The sequence below is a fragment of the Rana temporaria genome, chromosome 2 (genome assembly GCF_905171775.1).
Source record: "Rana temporaria chromosome 2, aRanTem1.1, whole genome shotgun sequence".
In the NCBI taxonomy this organism is placed as follows: Eukaryota; Metazoa; Chordata; class Amphibia; order Anura; family Ranidae; genus Rana; species Rana temporaria.
In genome coordinates, this window is record NC_053490.1 from 517924038 (window position 1) to 517946058 (window position 22021).

At 43.6% G+C, this 22021-nt stretch overlaps 1 protein-coding gene across 1 annotated transcript in view; it reads left to right on the forward strand.

The window, feature by feature from the left end:
- The first annotated feature begins 383 nt into the window (after positions 1-383).
- Positions 384-22021, forward strand: part of BCL9 (BCL9 transcription coactivator) — a 370958-nt gene continuing 349320 nt past the window's right edge. The window contains exon 1 of the mRNA XM_040339044.1: positions 384-609. The gene's annotated coding sequence lies outside the window, so the exon portion shown is untranslated. The remainder of the gene's footprint in view (positions 610-22021) is intronic.

Sequence of the window (22021 nt, forward strand, 5' to 3'; positions counted from 1 at the left end):
CCCCCCCCCCCCTCTACCACCACCACCACCATCCCCCACGGCTATGGCTCCAGCCAGTGTGTGTGCGCACACGCGTGTGTGTGTACGTGTGTATGTGTGTCCCACTCCTGAACAAGCGGCAGGCACTGCTGTTGCTTGCATTGTAGCTCGCTCTGCCTGTCTGTCACTGGAGTTTTTAGTTTGCATTTGGAAGAAAGAGGAGGTGGAGGAGAAAAAGGAGGAGGAGGGGAAGGGGGGGAAGAGGAGGTGGAAGGAGGAAGGAGGAAGGAGAAGGAAAAAAAAAAAAAGAGGGGGAGGGAGAAAATGTCTTGTTTGTGGCTTGTCAGCAATTGCTTGAGACAAGCTTCTATGTGTGAAAGCTACTTGGCATGAATGCCTGGGCTGTACCAAGTCTCCCAGCGGCCAGAGGGGGAGTCACAAGAAGCGCAGATCACAACACAGGCAGACAATAGGCCCCTGAAGGGTCCCCCCCCTAAAGTTGCTTTGATGTTGTCCTAGTGTCTTCACACCAAGGGCCAAGGGACTGGCAGCCCAACTCGCCTCTACCGGTGCCCATATTGCTCTTGCCCACTTCTTGCAATGCAGCTGCCCTTGTGCTGAGCAGGCAAGGTAAGAAGATATCCATTGTTGATTTTTTTTTTTTTTTTTGGCAGCTTGTTTGCTGTGGGAGGGTGAGGAGGGAACAAGCTGAATTCCTGAGCTTACACACACACAAACAGTAGACAGTAGTCATTGCATTGGGTGACACAGTGAGCCCACTCCTGCCTATTCCTTGTTTGTCAACACCGGTTATAGCCCAAAAAAATAATAATATGAAAAATAAAGAAAATAAAGAAATAACAAATAATAACATTGTTGCCAGGGATCGGTGACAATGTATCCTTTTCTCTTTTTTTTTATTTTTTTATGTGCTACCGCGAATTCAATTTTTTTTCAGATTGCGCACAGAGACAGTTACCCCCCTGGTGCCCACTGGGGCCAATCTCAGCTCACCCGGGCCAAACTTTTATTTGGCAATAGGGGGAAGGGGGGGTTTGGGGGGGGGGCAGCTAATGTTTTTGGTGAGATTGTTTTCAACATAGAAGCTACAAGGAAAGAGGAGTTGTATTTGAGTGGAAGGGGATGTGATTTTTTTTTCTTCTTTTTTTTTTTTTGGGCAGAGCGGAGATTGTTTAATAGTGACGGATGAATTTTAATGTGAACTGCTGCTATGCCGGAGAGCCCGGGGGATGGAGATGATGTGATCTACTTAGAGGCACGGTGTGCTGCTTGTTGATGGGAGTAATAAGAATATTATATAAGTGGCGATATAAAAATTAGATAATAAACGAAAGGGTATAATTCCTGCACTATAATATATATAAGTGGAAATATGAAATATTATTAGAAAAATGATATGGTATGAGATTTTATACACTATAAAAAAAAAATTGTAGAAATCTAAAATAATATAAAAAAAATTATATGGTATGAGATTTTATACACTATAAAATTAGAAACCTAAAATAATATAAAATGATATGATATGATGCTTTATACACGGTAATTTAAAGAAAAAATACATACATACTGTGTGTGTGTGTGTGTGTGTATGTATATATATTTATATATATATATTTATTCTTTTTTTAAGATGTTTGTTAAAAAAATTCGAATAATTGTAGCAATAATAATAATTAAATGTAATATATATGTAATTAATATAATATATATATATATATATATATATATATATATATATATATATATATATATATATATGTAATAAATATAATTAATATTATTGCATTATTATAATTTTTTATAACATGCATGTTAAAAAAATATATATATATATATATATATATATATATATATATATATTGGGATGCTTTGAACGCTATCATAATAATAATATAATAATAATAATATTTATATAGTGTGTGTGTGTGTATATATATATATATACATATATATATATATATATATATATATATATATATATATATATATATATATATATATATATATTATTTTTATAAAAATAATTAAATTGATTGTATATATATATATATATATATATATATATATATATATATATATATATATATATATATATATATATATATATATATATGTATATGTATAATAAATATATTTAATATTATTGCATTATTATAATTTTTTATAACATGCATGTTTAAAAAAAATATATTAATATATATATATTGGGATGCTTTGAACGCTATCATAATAATAATATAATAATAATAATAATATTTATATAGTTAGTGTCAATAACAACCTGATAATCTGCTTTAAGACATTTCCTTCAACGACTTTATGTAAGAATTGTAATACCGTTAATTAACTTTTTTGGGGTTCATGTTACTTTTTTTTTCATTAGAAAAAAAAAAAAGTTTACAAGTTAAAATGAATCTGCCATGAAAGATACAAAAGGGCCGCCATTGCTGACCTCCAAATATGAAATTGCTAGTTAAAAAAATAGCTGCACTTGTTATATACTTACATACCTATCATAATATAATGATAATAATGATGATAAAAATATAATAATAATATTAATAATAATGTATTTATGTTGTTATTAGTAGTAGTAACATTAGTAGTAATAAATGATTATTATTGTTATTATTATTATTATTATTATTATTATTAATATTAATAATAATAATGTATTATTATTGTTAGCAGTAGTAGTAGTAGTAGTAATACATTATTATTATTATTATTATTATTATTTTTTTTTTTTTTAATAATAATAATAATAATAATAATAATAATAATAATAATAATAATAATAATAATACTTATTATTATAAGTATTATTATTAATAATAATAAATTATGTGACAATAACAACTTAATAATCTTCTTTAAAATATATCCTTAAACTAATTTAGGTAAGAATTTAAATACCAATAATTTCCTTTTTTGGGGGGGTACATGTAAATTAAAATATTTGTTATGAAAGATACTAGAGGGCTGCCATTGCTGAGCTTTACACCTGAAATTGCCACTTAGAAAAATGACTGCTCTTGTTATATACTTACATACCTGAAAATGCTACTTAACTGGCTGCTTTGCCATTTAATGCTTTCTCTGGCCCACTGCATGCTTTTTTTTGGGTCTGTGACTGAGAAGAATTGTAGCTTGATAAAGCCAGGCAATTAGTATTTTTAGTAAGAGGCAGGACCCTACTGTTTTTATGCATGGGGTCACTGGCCCGGTGCAAGCAAACAGATGAGGTGACTTTCCCCTGACTTTCAAGATCTACATTTTTAGATGTAGAAAGAACTGAAGCCAGAGCATGGCAGCAGCCAGGGAGATAGCATTTTCAGGAGTCAGCAGCCTTCTTATTTCTGTTATAATAGTTTTACTTTGAGGTGGTGTGCAAATATCTTTTAGGGCAAGCAGCCGACCTCCTGCCCAGTATTGGCCTAGATTGATACAATTTTTTATTTATTTTTTGCTTTTTACCTATTATTGTTATTTGTATATTTAAATAATAATAATAATAATAATTATTATTATTATGTTGTTGTTATTAGTAGTAGTAGGATTAGTAGCGTTAGTCGTAGTAATGAATTGTTGTTGTTATTATTATTAATAATAATAATATCAATAATAATCATTTATTAGTAATAGTAGCATTAGTAGTAACAATACATATATAATAATATTAATAATAATATTATTGGTCAAAAAAATACTACTACTTATACTAATTTATTACTACTACAAAAAATAATAGTGTGTTGTTGTTGTTGTTGTTGTTGTTGTTGTTGTTGTTGTTAGTAGTAATACAATTAGTAGTAGTAATAAATTATTATTATTATTATTATTATTATTACATAGACAACAGTCTATGCAGTTCAACCTATGTTTTTATGTCAATAATAAATTGTATATCCCTGTATGTTGTGATCGTTAAGATGCCCATCTAATCGTTTTTTTTAAACTATCGACGATTCCTGCTGATACCACTGCTTGTGGAAGATTCTTCTGACAGTAAAGAATCCTCTACGCAGAAGTAATTTGAAGTCCAGCAGCCTCAGATACATCTGAATGAGAGGTGCTGACTGCCAAGGGGTGAGTGAGCTCACCATCCATTCCGGTCTGTGTCTGACGTCTTCCTCTTTCTCTCTCCTGCCTCTGAGTGAGTACACTAAGGGAAATCAGAGTTCTCAGAGAACCCCTTATATCAGAGTTCTCCTTTACACCAGAGGCCACAGTGTTCCCTCTTATATCAGAATCCTCTCTCTACGTCAGAGTTGTGTGTTCCCCCTTAAATCAGGGTTCCCAGGGTATGCCTTATAATAGAGTCCCCAGAGTTCTCCCTTACATCAGAGTCTGCAGAGTCCCCCCTTACAGTGAAAGGGAACTCTGCAAGTTCAGATGTAAAGGGGAACTCTGTGGACTCTGATGTAAAGGGGGAACTCTGGAGACTGATGTAAAGGGGGAACTCTGTGGACTCTGATGTAAAGGGGGAACTCTGTGGACTCTGATGTAAAGGGGAAATCTGTGGACTCTGATGTAAAGGGGGAACTCTGGAGACTCTGTTTTAAAGGGGGAACTCTGGGGACTCTGATGTAAAGGGGGAACTCTGGGGACTCTGATGTAAAGGGGGAACTCTGGGGATTCTGATGTAAAGGGGGAACTCTGGGGACTCGGATGTAAAGGGGGAACTCTGTGGACTCTGATGTAAAGGGGGAACTCTGTGGACTCTGATGTAAAGGGAAACTCTGGGGACTCTGATGTAAAGGGGGAACTCTGTGGGCTCTGATGTAAAGAGGAACTCTGTGGACTCTGATGTAAAGGGGGAACTCTGTGGACTCCGATGTAAAGGGGAACTCTGTGGACTCCGATGTAAAGGGGAACTCTGTGAACTCTGATGTAAAGGAGAACTCTGTGGACTCTGATGTAAAGGGGAACTCTGTGGACTCTGATGTAAAGGAGAACTCTGTGGACTCTGATGTAAAGGGGGATCTCTGGGGACTCTGATTTAAAGGGGGAACTCTGGGGACTCTGATGTAAAGGGGGAACTCTGTGGACTCTGTAAAGGAGAACTCTGTGGACTCTGATGTAAAGGGGGATCTCTGGGGACTCTGATTTAAAGGGGGAACTCTGTGGACTCTGATGTAAGGGGGAACTCTGTGGACTCTGATGTAAAGGGGGAACTCTGTGGACTCTGATGTAAATGGGGGAACTCTGTGGACTCTGATGTAAGGGGGAACTCTGTGGACTCTGATGTAAGGGGGAACTCTGTGGACTCTGATGTAAGGGGGAACTCTGTGGACTCTGATGTAAGGGGGAACTCTGTGGACTCTGATGTAAAAGGGGAACTCTGTGGACTCTGATGTAAAGAGGGACTCTGTAGACTCTGATGTGATGGGGAGTGTTAGATGTACTAGCAGATTAAGGCCTTTTTCAGACTGGTGCGGGTATAAAATTGCGCAATTTCAAAACCGCATATCAGTGCGATTTGCACGTCCGATTGCATTGCGGCTTGCTTAAGTTCAGGAACGACATGAGTCGCGGCAATTTGAATGGTTCCATTGGCGTCAATGGGGTGCGACTTGTCTTGCGGTGTGAACGTGGGGCTCAGACACTAACTGATTGAAGTCAAACTCATGCAAAGAAAGAAAAAGGCTGGTGCCATGGAAGTCGGCTAAAACATCATTTTATTATGGCATGTGAACAACAGACAAAAAAGAAAGCCAACGCGTTTCGGTACATGTGGCAATTTTCACTCAATAAAAACGAAAATCAATCGATTGAGAATTGCAAATACAAAAGAGAGAAATGGATACTTTCATACAAGGCAAAGATCAAACTGGGGGAAAAAACGACAATTACATTGAAAGTGATTTATCCATCGGAGACAATTTTCATCCCTTCTCCTCCTTGTGGTTGGTCAGAACCACCATTGTATGTCTGTGGTCGGTCTTTGTATGTCTGTGGTCGGTCGGTCATTGTATGTCTGTGGCCAGTCATTGTATGTCTGTGGCCAGTCATTGTATGTCTGTGGTCGGTCGTTGTATGTCTGTGGTCGGTCGTTGTATGTCTGTGGCCGGTCGTTGTATGTCTGTGGTCGGTCGTTGTATGTCTGTGGTCGGTCATTGTATATCTGTGGTCGGTCATTGTATGTCTGTGGTCTGTCATTGTATGTCTGTGGTCGGTCGTTGTATGTCTGTGGTCGGTCGTTGTATGTCTGTGGTCGGTCGTTGTATGTCTGTGGTCGGTCGTTGTATGTCTGTGGCCGGTCGTTGTATACCTGTGGTCGGTCATTGTATGTCTGTGGTCGGTCGTTGTATGTCTGTGGCCGGCCGTTGTATGTCTGTGGTCGGTCATTGTATGTCTGTGGTCGGTCGTTGTATGTCTGTGGTCGGTCGTTGTATGTCTGTGGACGGTCATTGTATGTCTGTGGCCAGTCATTGTATGTCTGTGGTCGGTGGTTGTATGTCTGTGGTCGGTGGTTGTATGTCTGTGGTCAGTCGTTGTATGTCTGTGGTCGGTGGTTGTATGTCTGTGGTCAGTCGTTGTATGTCTGTGGTCGGTGGTTGTATGTCTGTGGCCAGTCGTTGTATGTCTGTGGCCGGCCGTTGTATGTCTGTGGCCGGTCGTTGTATGTCTGTGGTCGGTGGTTGTATGTCTGTGGTCGGTCATTGTATGTCTGTGGTCGGTCGTTGTATGTCTGTGGCCGGTCGTTGTATGTCTGTGGCCGGTCGTTGTATGTCTGTGGTCTGTCATTGTATGTCTGTGGCCAGTCGTTGTATGTCTGTGGTCTGTCATTGTATGTTGGTGGTCGGTCATTGTATGTCTGTGGCCGGTCATTGTATGTCTGTGGTCGGTCGTTGTATGTCTGTGGTCGGTCGTTGTATGTCTGTGGCCTGTCATTGTATGTCTGTGGCCGGTCATTGTATGTCTGTGGTCGGTCATTGTATGTCTGTGGTCGGTCATTGTATGTCTGTGGTCTGTCATTGTATGTCTGTGGTCTGTCATTGTATGTCTGTGGCCGGTCATTGTATGTCTGTGGTCGGTCGTTGTATGTCTGTGGTCAGTCGTTGTATGTCTGTGGTCGGTCGTTGTATGTCTGTGGTCGGTCGTTGTATGTCTGTGGTCGGTCGTTGTATGTCTGTGGTCGGTCGTTGTATGTCTGTGGTCAGTCGTTGTATGTCTGTGGTCGGTCGTTGTATGTCTGTGGTCGGTCGTTGTATGTCTGTGGTCGGTCGTTGTATGTCTGTGGTCGGTCGTTGTATGTCTGTGGTCGGTCGTTGTATGTCTGTGGTCGGTCGTTGTATGTCTGTGGACGGTCGTTGTATGTCTGTGGTCGGTCGTTGTATGTCTGTGGTCGGTCGTTGTATGTCTGTGGTCGGTCGTTGTATGTCTGTGGTCAGTCGTTGTATGTCTGTGGTCGGTCGTTGTATGTCTGTGGTCAGTCGTTGTATGTCTGTGGTCGGTCGTTGTATGTCTGTGGACGGTCGTTGTATGTCTGTGGTCGGTCGTTGTATGTCTGTGGTCGGTCGTTGTATGTCTGTGGTCGGTCGTTGTATGTCTGTGGTCAGTCGTTGTATGTCTGTGGTCGGTCGTTGTATGTCTGTGGTCGGTCGTTGTATGTCTGTGGTCGGTCGTTGTATGTCTGTGGTCAGTCGTTGTATGTCTGTGGTCGGTCGTTGTATGTCTGTGGTCGGTCGTTGTATGTCTGTGGTCAGTCGTTGTATGTCTGTGGTCGGTCGTTGTATGTCTGTGGTCGGTCGTTGTATGTCTGTGGTCGGTCGTTGTATGTCTGTGGTCGGTCGTTGTATGTCTGTGGTCGGTCATTGTATGTCTGTGGTCGGTCGTTGTATGTCTGTGGTCAGTCGTTGTATGTCTGTGGTCGGTCGTTGTATGTCTGTGGTCGGTCGTTGTATGTCTGTGGTCAGTCGTTGTATGTCTGTGGTCGGTCGTTGTATGTCTGTGGTCAGTCGTTGTATGTCTGTGGTCGGTCGTTGTATGTCTGTGGTCGGTCGTTGTATGTCTGTGGTCAGTCGTTGTATGTCTGTGGTCGGTCGTTGTATGTCTGTGGTCAGTCGTTGTATGTCTGTGGTCGGTCATTGTATGTCTGTGGTCGGTCATTGTATGTCTGTGGTCGGTCATTGTATGTCTGTGGTCGGTCATTGTATGTCTGTGGTCGGTCGTTGTATGTCTGTGGTCGGTCGTTCTATGTCTGTGGTCGGTCGTTGTATGTCTGTGGTCGGTCGTTGTATGTCTGTGGTCGGTCGTTGTATGTCTGTGGTCGGTCGTTGTATGTCTGTGGTCGGTCGTTGTATGTCTGTGGTCAGTCGTTGTATGTCTGTGGTTGCTTTTCAAAGTATAGAGAGAGGAATCTAAAGTTGCCTAAAACCAGCATTCAGCTGCTGAATCAAATTGACATGGTGATCACATGACATTGTTTGTAAACAAACCAGGTTCTGTTTACATTTTCCGTTGGGCACGCGTTACGTTGTGCAATAAAGTGCATTGTATTAACACAGTCCATTAATACTAGTCCTGAAACAATAAGTAAAAAGATAAAAGAAATAAGAAATAATAAGAAAAGAAATATAAATATAACAAGGAAAAGGGGGAGGGACCCACATATGATGCAAAACCATAGAAGAGACGTAATGGGCAAATGAACTGTGAGCAAGTCTCGCTGCCTTCTTTCTGTTTTTGGTGGAGTCTGAAGTGGGGAAAAAAAACAAAAAAAACATTCCATTGCTTGTAAACAAACCGGCTCTGTTTAAATTTTTCATTGTGCACGTGTTACTTGTGCAATAAAGTGCCTTGTATTAACACAGTCCATTTAAAATAATGGGTTAACCCTTAACCGGACACTCATCCTAACCTGAAAGCTCCCTGGGCTGACATGGTGATCACCATGGTGATCGTGCAATGAAGTACATTGTGGTAATGGGTTAATCCTTACCATAATACTAGTCCTAACCTGAATGCTCACATGGTGATCACATGACATTGTTTGTAAACAAACCAGGCCCTGTTTACATTTTTCGTTGCGCGCGCGTTTATAAAGTGCATTGTATTAACACAGTCCATTAAAAATAATGGGTTAGCCCTTACCCTGACACTTGTCCTGACCTGAATGCTCACAGAGCTGACATGGTGATCACATGACATTGTAAACAAACCAGGGTCTGTTTACATTTTTTGCTGCGCATGCGTTACGCCGTGCAATAAAGTGCCTTGTACTGAGGCAGTCCATTAGAGATAATGGGTTAACCCTTACCCTAACACTAACCCTAACCTGAATACTCACAGGGCCGACATGGGGATCACATGACATTGTTTGTAAACAAACCAGCGCCTGTTTACATTATTCGTTGCGCACGCGTTACTTCGTGCATTGTGGTAATGGGTTAATCCTTACCCTTACCCTAGTCCTACCCTGAATGCTCACATTGTTGACATGGTGATCACATGACATTGTAACACCCATTACGTCATACAATAAAGTGCATTGAGTTAATGGGTTTCACAGAGCTGACTTGGTGATCACATGACATTGTTTGTAAACGAACCAGGGTCTGTACATTTTTCGCTAGCCACGCCTTACATTGTGCAAAAAAGTGCGTTGTATTAACACAGTCCATTAAAAATAATGAGTTAATCCTTAGCCTGACACTAGTCCTAACCTGAATGCTCACAGGGCTGACATGGTGATCACATGACATGACATTGTAAACAAACCAGCGCCTGTTTACATTTTTCATTGGGCATGCGTTACGTCCTGCAATAAAGTGCCTTGTACTAAGGCAGTCCATTAGAAATAATGGGTTAGCCCTTATCCTGACACAAGTTCTAACCAGAATACTTACAGGGCTGACATGGTGATCACATGACAGATTCAGAGAGACTTACGGCGGCGTATCAGTAGATACACCGTCGTAAGTCCGAATGCGGGCCGTCGTATCTTTGCGCGCATTTTCAAATTGAGATACGCCTCACTGTTGCTAAGATACGACCGACGTAAGTCTCCTACGCCGTCGTATCTTATGTGCATATTTACGCTGGCCGCTAGGGGCGTGTACGTGGATTTACGCATCGAATATGTAAATGAGCAAGATACGCCGATTCACGAACGTACGTACGCCTGTCGCAGTAAGCTACGCCGTTTACGTAAGACATACGCCGGCGTAAAGATAAACCACCAAAAAGATGGCGCAGCCCATGCAAGGTATGGACGACGGAACAGCCATCGTATTTTACGTCGTTTGCGTAAGCGTACGTGAATGGGGCTGGGCGTAGGTTACCTTCACGTCGAAAGCATTGAGTATTTGCAACGTGATTCTGAGCATGCGCACACATGTACCGTACCAACGGCCCTCATTTACATGGGGTCACGGGTACTTTACATGTAGCACGCCCACTACCTGCCTAATTTGAGACAGGGTTACGCCGGGCTATTTGCGCTACGCCGACGTAACTCAGAGAGCAAGTGCTTTGTGAATACTGGCCTTGCCTCACTATGTTACGTCGGCGTAGTGCAAATGGGATGCGCTACGACGAACTAAAGATGCACATCAGACCATCAGTCAGCTTCATCGGTTAACCCAAGGGTCTCCAAACTTCTCAAACAAAGGACCAGTTTATTGTCCTTAAGACTTTAGAAGGGCCGGATGGTGGACAGTGGGGGTCAGAAAATGTCCCGGGCCCAGCATCAGCGAGAATAAATATGGCCTCAAGGTTGGGGGGGGGTCAGTAAGAGGAGGAGTAGTGCCCCTATCAGTAAGAGGAATAGTATCCCATCATTGTTATCAGTAGAAGAAATAGTGCCCCCTTGTTGGTGTCAGTGAGAGGAATAGTGCCCCAAGGGCCGTATCAAGGCTAACAAAGGGCCACATCTGGCCCTCCGCCGCAGTTTGGAGACCACTGGGTTAACCGATGAGAACGGTCCTTCGGACCGTTCTCATCGGATGGACTGATCGTGTGTACGCGGCCTTAGAGTTAAGGTTAGGTTAGGGTTTGGGCTAGAGGTAATATTTTTTTATTTATTATTATTTATTTTAAAAAAAATGTTAGGGTTAGGGTGGTAATAACAACACTACTACTTAGAGTTAAGGTTAGTTTAGGAACAGGGGTTGAAATTGTATTTATTTATTTTTTAAATGTTAGGGTTAGGGTGTTAATTATACTACTACTACTACTACTACTACTACTACTACTACTACTACTACTACTACTACTACTACTACTACTATTAATAATAATAAATAAATAAACAAATGTAAAATAATAACACAAATATAAATATTCAGAAATAAGTACAATAAATGAACACTATGTAATAATAAATAAATAAATAAATATTCTCTAAACTTAACCCTTTAAAAAATAATAATAATAATTAAGTAATAATAAATCAACACATTATTATTATTATTATTATTATTATTATTATTATTATTATTATAATAAATAATAACATATTATTTGTTTGGGTTTGGGTGTTTATTTTTATTATTATAATTATTATTAAAAATAATTTATTATCTTCTTTTTTTTTTTAAGGTTAGGGGTTAATAATTATTAAGTTATTTTTACATATTATTAATTTATTTTATTTATTTATGATGATTTCTAGATATCTGTGTATTTATTTTACATGTATTTATCCATATATTATTACAATTTTTATCATTTTTTTTACACATTTTCATTTAAGCAGAAAATCAGGCAAAAACACACACAAACCGTGTGTTTCCAATCATTTCTTTGGGAATAAAAAAACGCGCAAATCTGCCCAATTTGCGCTACAAGAAAAGCCCCAGAACTTTCTCGAGCTTCAGGCGTTTGGCTTCAGGCGACTTGGAGTGGAGATGTGAACCCTCTCCATAGAGAATAATTGATTTTTTTTTTTCTCCTCCAGCGTTTAGGAGCATTGAGCTTCAAGCTGCAAAACGCTGAGGTGTGAATGGGGCCTGAAGAACCAGAGTTCCCCCCCACAGCGCGTGCTCGCGGTATTTGTGTGCAGCGGATATGTTTACCTTCTCAAATGGTATTGCGTAATATTAGCACGGCATGCAATGTGATCTATATTTTTATCCCATGCAGAACGGTGGACGTATCTATTACCGGTGGAAAGGGTTATTTTTGAACTGAGATGTAGGACTGTGGGCTCAGCAGGCACAGCGGAGGAAGCTCAGTGAACTCCCCGCTCCTGCAGGGACTGAAGCTGTTCAGTGGATTGGTGTCAGAGGAGATCCGAGGCTCTCTGCAGCCAGCACAGAGGGGAGATGTCAGAGGTCTACCTAGATCAATGATGTCTCCATAAAGTGAACCTGTCTCCATGGGGGGGTGACAACTTCACTGCCTGGGAAGGGGGATGGGAGGTTGGCGATGACTGCTTGGGAATGAGAAGAACCGGTGACAGTCCCAAGGAAAACCTTGATAGATGTGTCCGCTCTTCACCATGGGGATCAGTCAACTGGCTTACCTTGAGCTCTGCACCATATAATGCGCAATCTTATGATCACATGATACAGAGCAGTGATTCTCAACTCTATTGAGACCAGGGTCTGGTAAAATTTTCCTAAACCTTCACTGCCCCAAAGAAAAAAAAATATGTATTGAAATACTGAAAAGATGCAGTTGGGTGTGACTGTGGGGGACAAGGGTTCATGAGGGTGTTTGGGGTCTTTGCAGCAGACTTGGAGGCTCTGTAGGGTATTCTGGAAGGAGCCAGGGGCAGATGTGTGGGATGGCATCTGTGGAGGGGGCTGTGAGCCTCAATAGTAGCTTGGGGTCTTTCTAGGGGGCACTGTAATAGACTAGAGTGCACTTTGTGGACTGGGTAGTAACTGTGAGACACTCTAGGAGGTCGGGGCACTATGGTAGGGGGTGCTAGAGGAGTTACGTCAAGCAAGGGACAATGCAGCGGGCTGGGGCACACTGTGGGAGGTTTAGGGGGCACTGTGGGGGGGGGGGGGGTTAGGGCTCTTATGGGAGCTGGGGTCACTGTGGGAGGTTGAGGGGCATAGTGGACCACGGTGGAAGGTTGGGTGACACTGTGGGGGTTGAGGGTTCTCATGGGACCTGGGGTTACTGTGGGAGGTTGAGGGGCATAGTGGACCACTATGGAAGTTTGAGTGGTACTGTGGGGGTTAAGTGCTCGCAGGAAGCCTGGGGTCACTGTGGAAGGTTGAGGGGCATGGTGGACCACAATGGAAGGTTGGATGGCACTGTGGGGGTTGAGGGCTCTCACAGCGGGGCCTGTGTGCACTGTGGGAGGTTCAGGTGAATGGTGGACTACGAATGAAGGTTGAGTGGCACTGTGGGGGTTGAGTTCTCTCAGGGAGCCTGAGGTCACTGTGGGAGGTTTAGGGACACAGTGGACTATTATGGAAGGTTGGGTGGCACTGTGGGGGTTGAGGGCTCTCAGGTGGGCCTAGGGTCACTGTGGGAGATTGAGGGGCATGTTTAACCACTATGGGAGTTTGGGTGCCACTGTGGGAGCTGGGAGGAACTGTTTAGGGGTTCTACAGGTGGCTGGACACCCAGGAAGAGGGAGGCTGTGGCCTGGCTGTGAGTCAAAGCCTGGAGGTTGAAAACCACTGATACAGAGTTTCAGGTAAACTGAGTACATGGGGAAAAGTCCTTCAAGGGAAAACTGGTCTGGATGGTGGAGCTTCATTCATTTGTATCGAGGGGCCTGGATATTGAATTTGGGGGATTGGAAAGTTGAGGGGCATAGTGGACCACGGTGGAAGGTTGGGTGACACTATGGGGGTTGAGGGATCTCACAAGACCTGGGGTTACTTTGGGGGGGTTGAGGGGTATAGTGTGGGGGGTATAGTGGACCACTATGGAAGGTTGAGTGTCACTGTGGGGTTTGAGTGCTCTCAGGGGGCCTGGGGTCACTGTTGGAAGTTGAGGGGCATGGTGGACCACAATGGAAGGTTGGGTGGCACTGTGGGGGTTGAGGGCTTTCACGGCGGGGCCTGTGGGCACTGTGGGAGGTTAAGGGGCATGGTGGACCACAAATGAAGGTTGAGTGGCACTGTGGGGGTTGAGTGCTCTCAGGGAGCCTGGGGTCACTGTGGGAGTTTGAGGGATATGGTGGACCATTATGGAAGGTTGGGTGGCACTGTGGGGGTTGAGTACTCTCAGGGAGCCTGGGGTCACTGTGGGAGGTTGAGGGACATGTTGGACCATTATGGAAGGTTGGGTGGCACTGTGGGGGTTGAGGGCTTTCACGGCGGGCCTGTGGGCACTGTGGGAGGTTGAGGGGCATGGTGGACCACAAATGAAGGTTGGGTGGCACAGTGGGGGTTGAGTACTCTCAGGGAGCCTGGAGTCACTGTGGGAGTTTGAGGGACATGGTGGACCATTATGGAAGGTTGGGTGGCACTGTGGGGGTTGAGTACTCTCAGGGAGTCTGGAGTCACTGTGGGAGTTTGAGGGACATAGTGGACCATTATGGAAGGTTGGGTGGCACTGTGGGGGTTGAGTACTCTCAGGGAGCCTGGGGTCACTGTGGGAGGTTGAGGGACATGGTGGACCATTATGGAAGGTTGGGTGGCACTGTGGGGGTTGAGTACTCTCAGGGAGCCTGGGGTCACTGTGGGAGGTTGAGGGACATGGTGGACCATTATGGAAGGTTGGGTGGCACTGTGGGGGTTGAGTACTCTCAGGGAGCCTGGGGTCACTGTGGGAGGTTGAGGGACATGGTGGACCATTATGGAAGGTTGGGTGGCACTGTGGGGGTTGAGTACTCTCAGGGAGCCTGGGGTCACTGTGAGAGTTTGAGGGACATGGTGGACCATTATGGAAGGTTGGGTGGCACTGTGGGGGTTGAGTACTCTCAGGGAGTCTGGAGTCACTGTGGGAGTTTGAGGGACATAGTGGACCATTATGGAAGGTTGGGCGGCACTGTGGGGGTTGAGTACTCTCAGGGAGCCTGGGGTCACTGTGGGAGGTTGAGGGACATGGTGGACCATTATGGAAGGTTGGGTTTCACTGTGGGGGTTGAGTACTTCCAGGGGGCATGGATATTGAATTTGTGGGACTTTGGGGCGAATTTGATCATGAGAATTGGGGGGGGGGGGGGGTAATAGGTGCGGCGAGATGGTGTGGGGCATCATAGGGGCTGGAGATTTCAGGTGTGGAGGAGAGGTTTTTGGGTTGGGAGCTACCAGGTGTGAGCAGATTGATGCCAGCATAAGCACTTGAGGGACTGTCAGCTTCAGCCCCCCCCCCCCCCCACAGCTGGTCTTGAATGCAGTCCTGTGCATTTTAGCACGTATAGACCAGCCTGGATTCTGCACTTTTCTGATGGCGGTGAGATTCTTGCTGCCAGCCTCAGAGGCGGCTCTTTAACTAGGTAGATTAGGCGGCCGCAAGCGAAAGGCCCCTGTAGGTGCGAGGCCTAAGGCTACCGCCTAATATGCCTAATTAGAGAGCCGCCTCTGGAGCTACGTACCTTGGATCAAATCACAAGAGCCTAATGCTTACAGACGTACATACATTTCCCATAATGCTTTATGCGTATCCAAACAGCTAATATGAAAAATGTGGGTGCATCATTTTAGTTTAACATGATTTAGTTGACATTTACCTTGTACGGCTTCTCCTTATGGTTTGGAATAACTTTGCTTTATGTGTATTTGGCCACTAGATGGCAATAGTCACAATTGTTTTTTCCCATGATCTAGTGGCCAATTGCCGTTTTGTCCATTTTAATTAATGAAAAACATTCGACCAGCACAGAAATTAGCCTAATAACATTCTTTTTTTTTGCTCTATTCACACAGAGATGCACTTTCAAAGGGTGAATTGCTGTGCATTTTTTTTTTTTATAAATACACCTTTTGGAGAATTTGTAATGGGCATTTTGTTGATGATAAATTGGCCTAAATGTGGGAAGTCCAAAAAAATGAAGCCTACAAACCTACGAATAGGAACAGCTATATTATAATCGTTACGTAAAATTAAAACAATATTTTTTAAGTTTTGGATAGAATGTGGAAGAGTCGCTGTGGGGGGGGGGGGGGAGGGGTTCACCCTATCTATTGATCCTGGTGACCCTGGCCAGTACCTAATGGAGAAACCATGGGCCAGATTCACAGTTGAAATACGCCGGCGTATCTACTGATACGCCGGCGTATTTTCAAATTTGCCGCGTCGTATCGTTGTTTTGAATCCTCAAAACAAGTTACGGCGGCTTTAGGCTTCGATCCGACAGGCGTACGGCTTTGTACGCCTTCGGATCGTAGGTGTAATTCTCCGGCACCTGCTGGGTGGAGTTTGCGTCGTTTTCCTGCGTCGGGTATGCAAATTAAATGTTTACGGCGATCCACGAAGGTACGCGCGTTCGTCGCATTCGCTAACGTCGTCGCTAGTCGGCTTTTCCCGTTGCAAAGTTACGAGTCCTCTTTAGGTTGTGTAAAATTACACCATCCATGTTAAAGTATGGCCGTCGATCCCGCGTCAAATTTAAAACAATTGTTTTTGCGTAAGACGTCCGGGAATACGAAACGACGTAACGCACATCGCCATTCAAAAAATACGTCGGGGCGCTGTAATTTCGCGCAAAGCACGGCGGGAAATTTCCTAACGGAGCATGCGCAGAACGTTCGGCGCGGGAACGCGCCTAATTTAAATGGTACATGCCCCATTTGAATTAGGCGGGCTTGCGCCGGACGGCTTTACGCTACGCCGCCGCGAGTTTACACGCAAGTGCTTTGTGAATCAAGCACTTACGACGAAAACGTGCGGCGGAGTAACGTAAAGGGGATACGTTACGCCGCCGTAATTGTTCGTGAATCTGGCCCCATTATTTTTTAGTTGTCACAGAAAAGGAAGGTGATCGGAAACCTTCCAATGGGGACAATTGTTCCTCTGACAACCGTCTAAGTCAGCTTTTCTCAGAAGGAACCTTGAACTAATTTTCAGGTCTCAGGGAACTCCTGGTTAAGATGTGTCTATTGGGAGGTCATAGGGAAAAGGCCCAAAACATTGGAGGTGGTCAGAATTCCTTTCTGATTTGGTGGAGGTCAGAATGTCACTCTTGCAGTCATGTTGCCGGTGACTTGTCGTTAAGGTTCCCCTATCGAGATGGTTCCTGTAAGGACTGCGCAGGCGCAATCCTTGCCGGCGGAAATCTCCGAACCTCGAACGGCATCCAGGCTCATTCCTTAACATCCCCGTGGATTGGAGGATGTTAAAAAAAGAGCCAGGAGGCCAAGCGAGCGGAGCGAGCCGTCCGAGCGAAGCGCGGTACACTTTGGTGGGGGTGGGTCAGCCACACCGTGTGACCTTTGACCCCTGGGAACCCGCCTTCTGACCTTTGAGCATTTTGGACGAGTCATGCCATCTTGGTTGACCAATGGGAAGCTTTGTCTGGTTTTAAATGAACGGCAGCCTGCGCAGTCCTTACAGGAACCATCTTGATAGCCGGAACCAGATCGTCAGATCACTGGCTCTGCCAAGTGGTGTTCACCTTGGCACTATGCAGGCACCATTAGATGGGGGGGTCAGTTAGCCACAGTTACCCCCTAGCAACCTCTGGAGGAACCCTAGTTGAGAATGGCTGCTCTGAGGGGATGACCATACACTTGTTGGTAGAGCACTGGACCCATAATTAGAAAAGATAGAGGTTAAAACAAGCTTTCTGTTAACCAGGGTATCACCAAAGTAGTCTGAAGAGTGTAGAAAGGATGAGAGCACCACAGGTCTAATATAAGTTCAGTAAGTCTTTATTGCACATGGAAAGAGAAGAGCCAATGTGTTTCAGGGGGCTCAAAACTTGCTCAAAGCAAGTAAGGTCAGAAGAGAAAACCAACGTGTTTCAGATCAAAACTCCCCCTTCTTCAGGGTTTAGATGCTGGTGGTAGGTCAGAAGAGAAAACCAACGTGTTTCAGGTCAAACCCCCCCCTATCAGGGCATAGATGCTGGTAGAAATTGAGAAACTCTTTGAAGCAAGTTAGTCTTTACTGTGCAAAGGTCAGAAGAGAAAGCCAATGTGTTTCAGGTCAAAATTCCCCCTTCTTCAGAATTTAGATGCTAGTGGTAGGTTAGACAAGAAAACCAACGTGTTTCAGGTCAAAAATCCCCCTCCATCAGGGCTTAGATGCTGGTAGTAATTGAGAAACTCTTTGAAGCAAGTAAGTCTTTACTGTGCATTGCAAAAGGTCAGAAGAGAAAGCCAATGTGTTTCAGGTCAAAACTCCCCCGCCATCAGGGCTTAGATGCTGGTGGTAACTGTGAAGACTCTTTAAAGAAAGTAAGTCTTTCCTGCGCATTGCAAAAGGTCAGAAGAGAAAACCAACATGTTTCAGGTCAAAATTCCCCCTCCTTCAGGGTTTAGATGCTGGTGGTAGGTCAGAAGAGAAAACCAACAAGTTTCAGGTCAAAATTCCCCCTCTATCAGGGCAAATATTCTGGTAGTAATTGAGAAACTATTTGAAGCAAGTTAGTCTTTACTGTGCATTGCAAAAGTTCAGAAGAGAAAGCCAACGTGTTTCAGGTCATAACTCCCCTTATTCAGGGTTTAGATGCTGGTGGTAGGTCAGACAAGGAAATCAACGTGTTTCAGGTCAAAACTCCCCCTATATCAGGGCTTAGATCCTGGTAGTAACTGAGAAGACTCTTTGAAGTAATTTATTCCTGTGCATTGCAAAAGGTCAAAAGAGAAAGTCAACATGTTTCAGGTCAAAACTCCCCCAATATGTCATTTAACATATAGATGAAGGGGGGTAAGTAGGAACCCGGGAGGACAAAATATAAGCTGGTTAAACTTCAGGTTAACGTGATCCGGGGATAAAATGTGACACAAAAGCTGGAATCTTACTATGTCTGTGACAGGTTCTCTTTGCTGCATGAACACAGACCTCTGTTACGTTCCGGATGCCTCCCGCCAACAGTCTGAGCTCAGCTCTTGCGGAACAAAATACCATCATTCAAGGTATCAGATTTCCAGATTTTTTTCCCTTTTCTTAAGAAAACCGCAAGAGATCCTTTACACCTGTTCTGGGCCTTCCGTCTCCCCCTCCCCCCTCTCCGAGCCCCCTGGTCAAAAATGTTGAGGGTAGGCCTCAACCATATCTACAACGTGGTGTATATCTCCAAATCCATTTTACCCAAGATTCACTAAGAATCGTCCAATGGATCACCTGGCTTATAAAGTCTATTCACACCCATTATAGGCCGATGCGTTTCACCCTTCCAGAAAGATCTTCCAGGATATGGACTTGATTTTGCTGTCTTTATAAAGTGGGAGATTGTACATTCACCGGTATGTGGCTGCTGGTAGAACACAAGGGATGCGAGGGGATGAGGGTAGAACACACGGGACGCGATGGGATGAGGGGAAGGGGGATTCCTTCTCTTCCCTGAAATATTGGAAAATAGTTGGGACACTTTGGGGAAATTTCATCATTTCAATGAAATGCATTGAAGTCAATATGAAGATGAAGCTGGGGGTTGTGGTTCTTCTTAAGGGTTCAGTTGGGTATAAGATTTCCAATGGCTATCGATGGTTGGAAAAGCTCCTTTAACCACTTCCAGACCAGGGGGTAGATCCGCGTATCTTTGCGGCGGCGTAACGTATCCGATTTACGTTACGCCTCCGCAACTTAGACGGGCAATTGCTGTATTCTCAAAGCACTTGCTCCGTAAGTTGCGGCGGCATAGCGTAAATCGGCCGGCGTAATCCCGCCTAATTCAAATGTGGGACAGGGAGGCGTGTTTTATGTTAATATTGTGTGACCCAACGTGATTGACGTTTTTCCCGAACGGCGCATGTGCCGTCCATGGAATTTCCCAGTGTGCATTGCTCCTAATACACAGCAAGAATGTCATTGGTTTCGACGTGAACGTAAATGACGTCCAGCCCCATTCACGGACGACTTACGCAAACGACGTAACTTTTTCAAATTTTGACGCGGGAACGACGGCCATACTTAACATTGGTACGCCGCACTTACGCCACCATATAGCAGGGATAACTATACACCGGGAAAAGCCTAACGTAAACGGCGTAAATGTACTGCGTCGGCCGGGCATATGTTCGTGAATTCGCGTATCTAGCTGATTTACATATTTGGACGCGTAAATCAGCGTACACACCCCTAACGGTCAGCATAAAAATGCAGTTACGATCCGACAGGGTAAGAGACTTACGCCTGTCGGATCTAAGGGAAATCTATGCGTAACTGATTCTAAGAATTAGGCGCATAGATACGACGGCGCGACTCAAGAGATATGACGGCGTATCTGGAGATACGCCGTCGTATCTCTTTTGTGGATCTGCCCCCAGGTCTTTCTGGCACTTTTTGTAAAAAAAAATATTTTTTGCCAGAAGATTTCTTAGAACCCCCAAACATTATATATAGTTTTTCAAAGCAGAGGCCCTAGAGAATAAAATGGTTTGTTTTGCAATTTTTTTATGTCACGTTGTTTATTGCACATTGGTTTTTTTTAAACAAAATTTTATTTTTATTTTTTTTAAATACATTTTTTGAATTTCAATACAAAAAATAAATAAATGCATACCCCAATTTGTTTTCTGAAATATAAAAGATGATGTTCTGTTGAGTAAATAGATACCAAAAATGTCAGGCTTTAAAATTGCGCACGTTAATGCAACGGCGAAAAAACAAGGTCTATTTTACTATCCATAGGTGACGCTTTATATAAGCCTTTACAGATTACCACTTTGGATTTACAGAGGAGGTCTGGTGCTAGAATTACTGCCCATGACATTCGCGGTATCGCCTCACATCTGTGGGACGATCACTGTTTGCGTGCGTGACCAACGTGTGCGTTCGCCTTTGCACGGGGTGACGGGGGCAATTACATTTATTTTATCATTATTATATATATATATATATATATATATATATATATATATATATATATATATATATGTGTGTATATATATTAATATATATATAATATTATATATATATATATATATATATATATATATATATATATATATATATATATATATATATATATATATATATATATATATATATATATATATACCAGTATATAAATTATTATTATTATTATTATTATTATTATTAAAATATATAGCCATGTGACAGGTACTCTTTATGGAGAGATCTGGGGTCCACCCCCTCCTGAAGTTTTATGCAGGCAGCCTGTAGTGGGTGGAGCCGGCTGGGCCCCTCCCACAGCTATACTCTCACTCCTTGTGCAGGGTGACTTGTCTTGTCTCCGCCCCCTCCTGTAGTTTTCTGTAGGCAGCCTGTAATGGGCATACCTCCCAACTTTTTGAGATGGGAACAAGGGATGTCTATTGGCAAGATTATGTAGGTATGGGCCATGCCCCCTTATAGGAGAATTATTCAAAACAAGTTATAAAAAGTTTTTTAGTTAAACCTACAAATGCTTTTTTTACAACTACTATTCCTTTATACTTGGAAACACTTTTTGAAAGATAAAAAGTGCATTTTATATACAACTATACAGATCAGACCAAAATGAGGGACAAACGAGGGGGAAAGAGGGATGGAGGGACATTGCTCCAAATCAGGGACAGTCCCTCGAAATCAGGGACAGTTGGGAGCTATGGCAGTGGGTGGGGCCGGCTGGATCCTTCCCACAGCTCTGTGCTCTTTCCTTGTGCAGGGTGACTAGTCCTGTCTCCGCCCCCTCATGTAGTTTTCTGTAGTGGGTGGGGCCTGCTGGGCCCCTCCCACAGCTATGCTCTCTCTCCTTGTGCAGTGAGACTGGCCTTGTCTCCGCCCCCTCCTGCAGCCTGTAGTGGGTGGAGCCGGCTGGGCCCCTCCTGTATGTGCCACGTCCCACAGCTCTGCTCTCTCTCCTTGTGCAGGGTGACTAGTCTTGTCTCCGCCCCCTCATGTAGTTTTCTTTAGTGGGTGGGGCCTGCTGGGCCCCTCCCACAGCTCTGTTCTCTCTCCTTGTGCAGTGAGACTGGCCTTGTCTCCGCCCCCTCCTGCAGCCTGTAGTGGGTGGAGCCGGCTGGGCCCCTCCTGTATGTGCCACCTC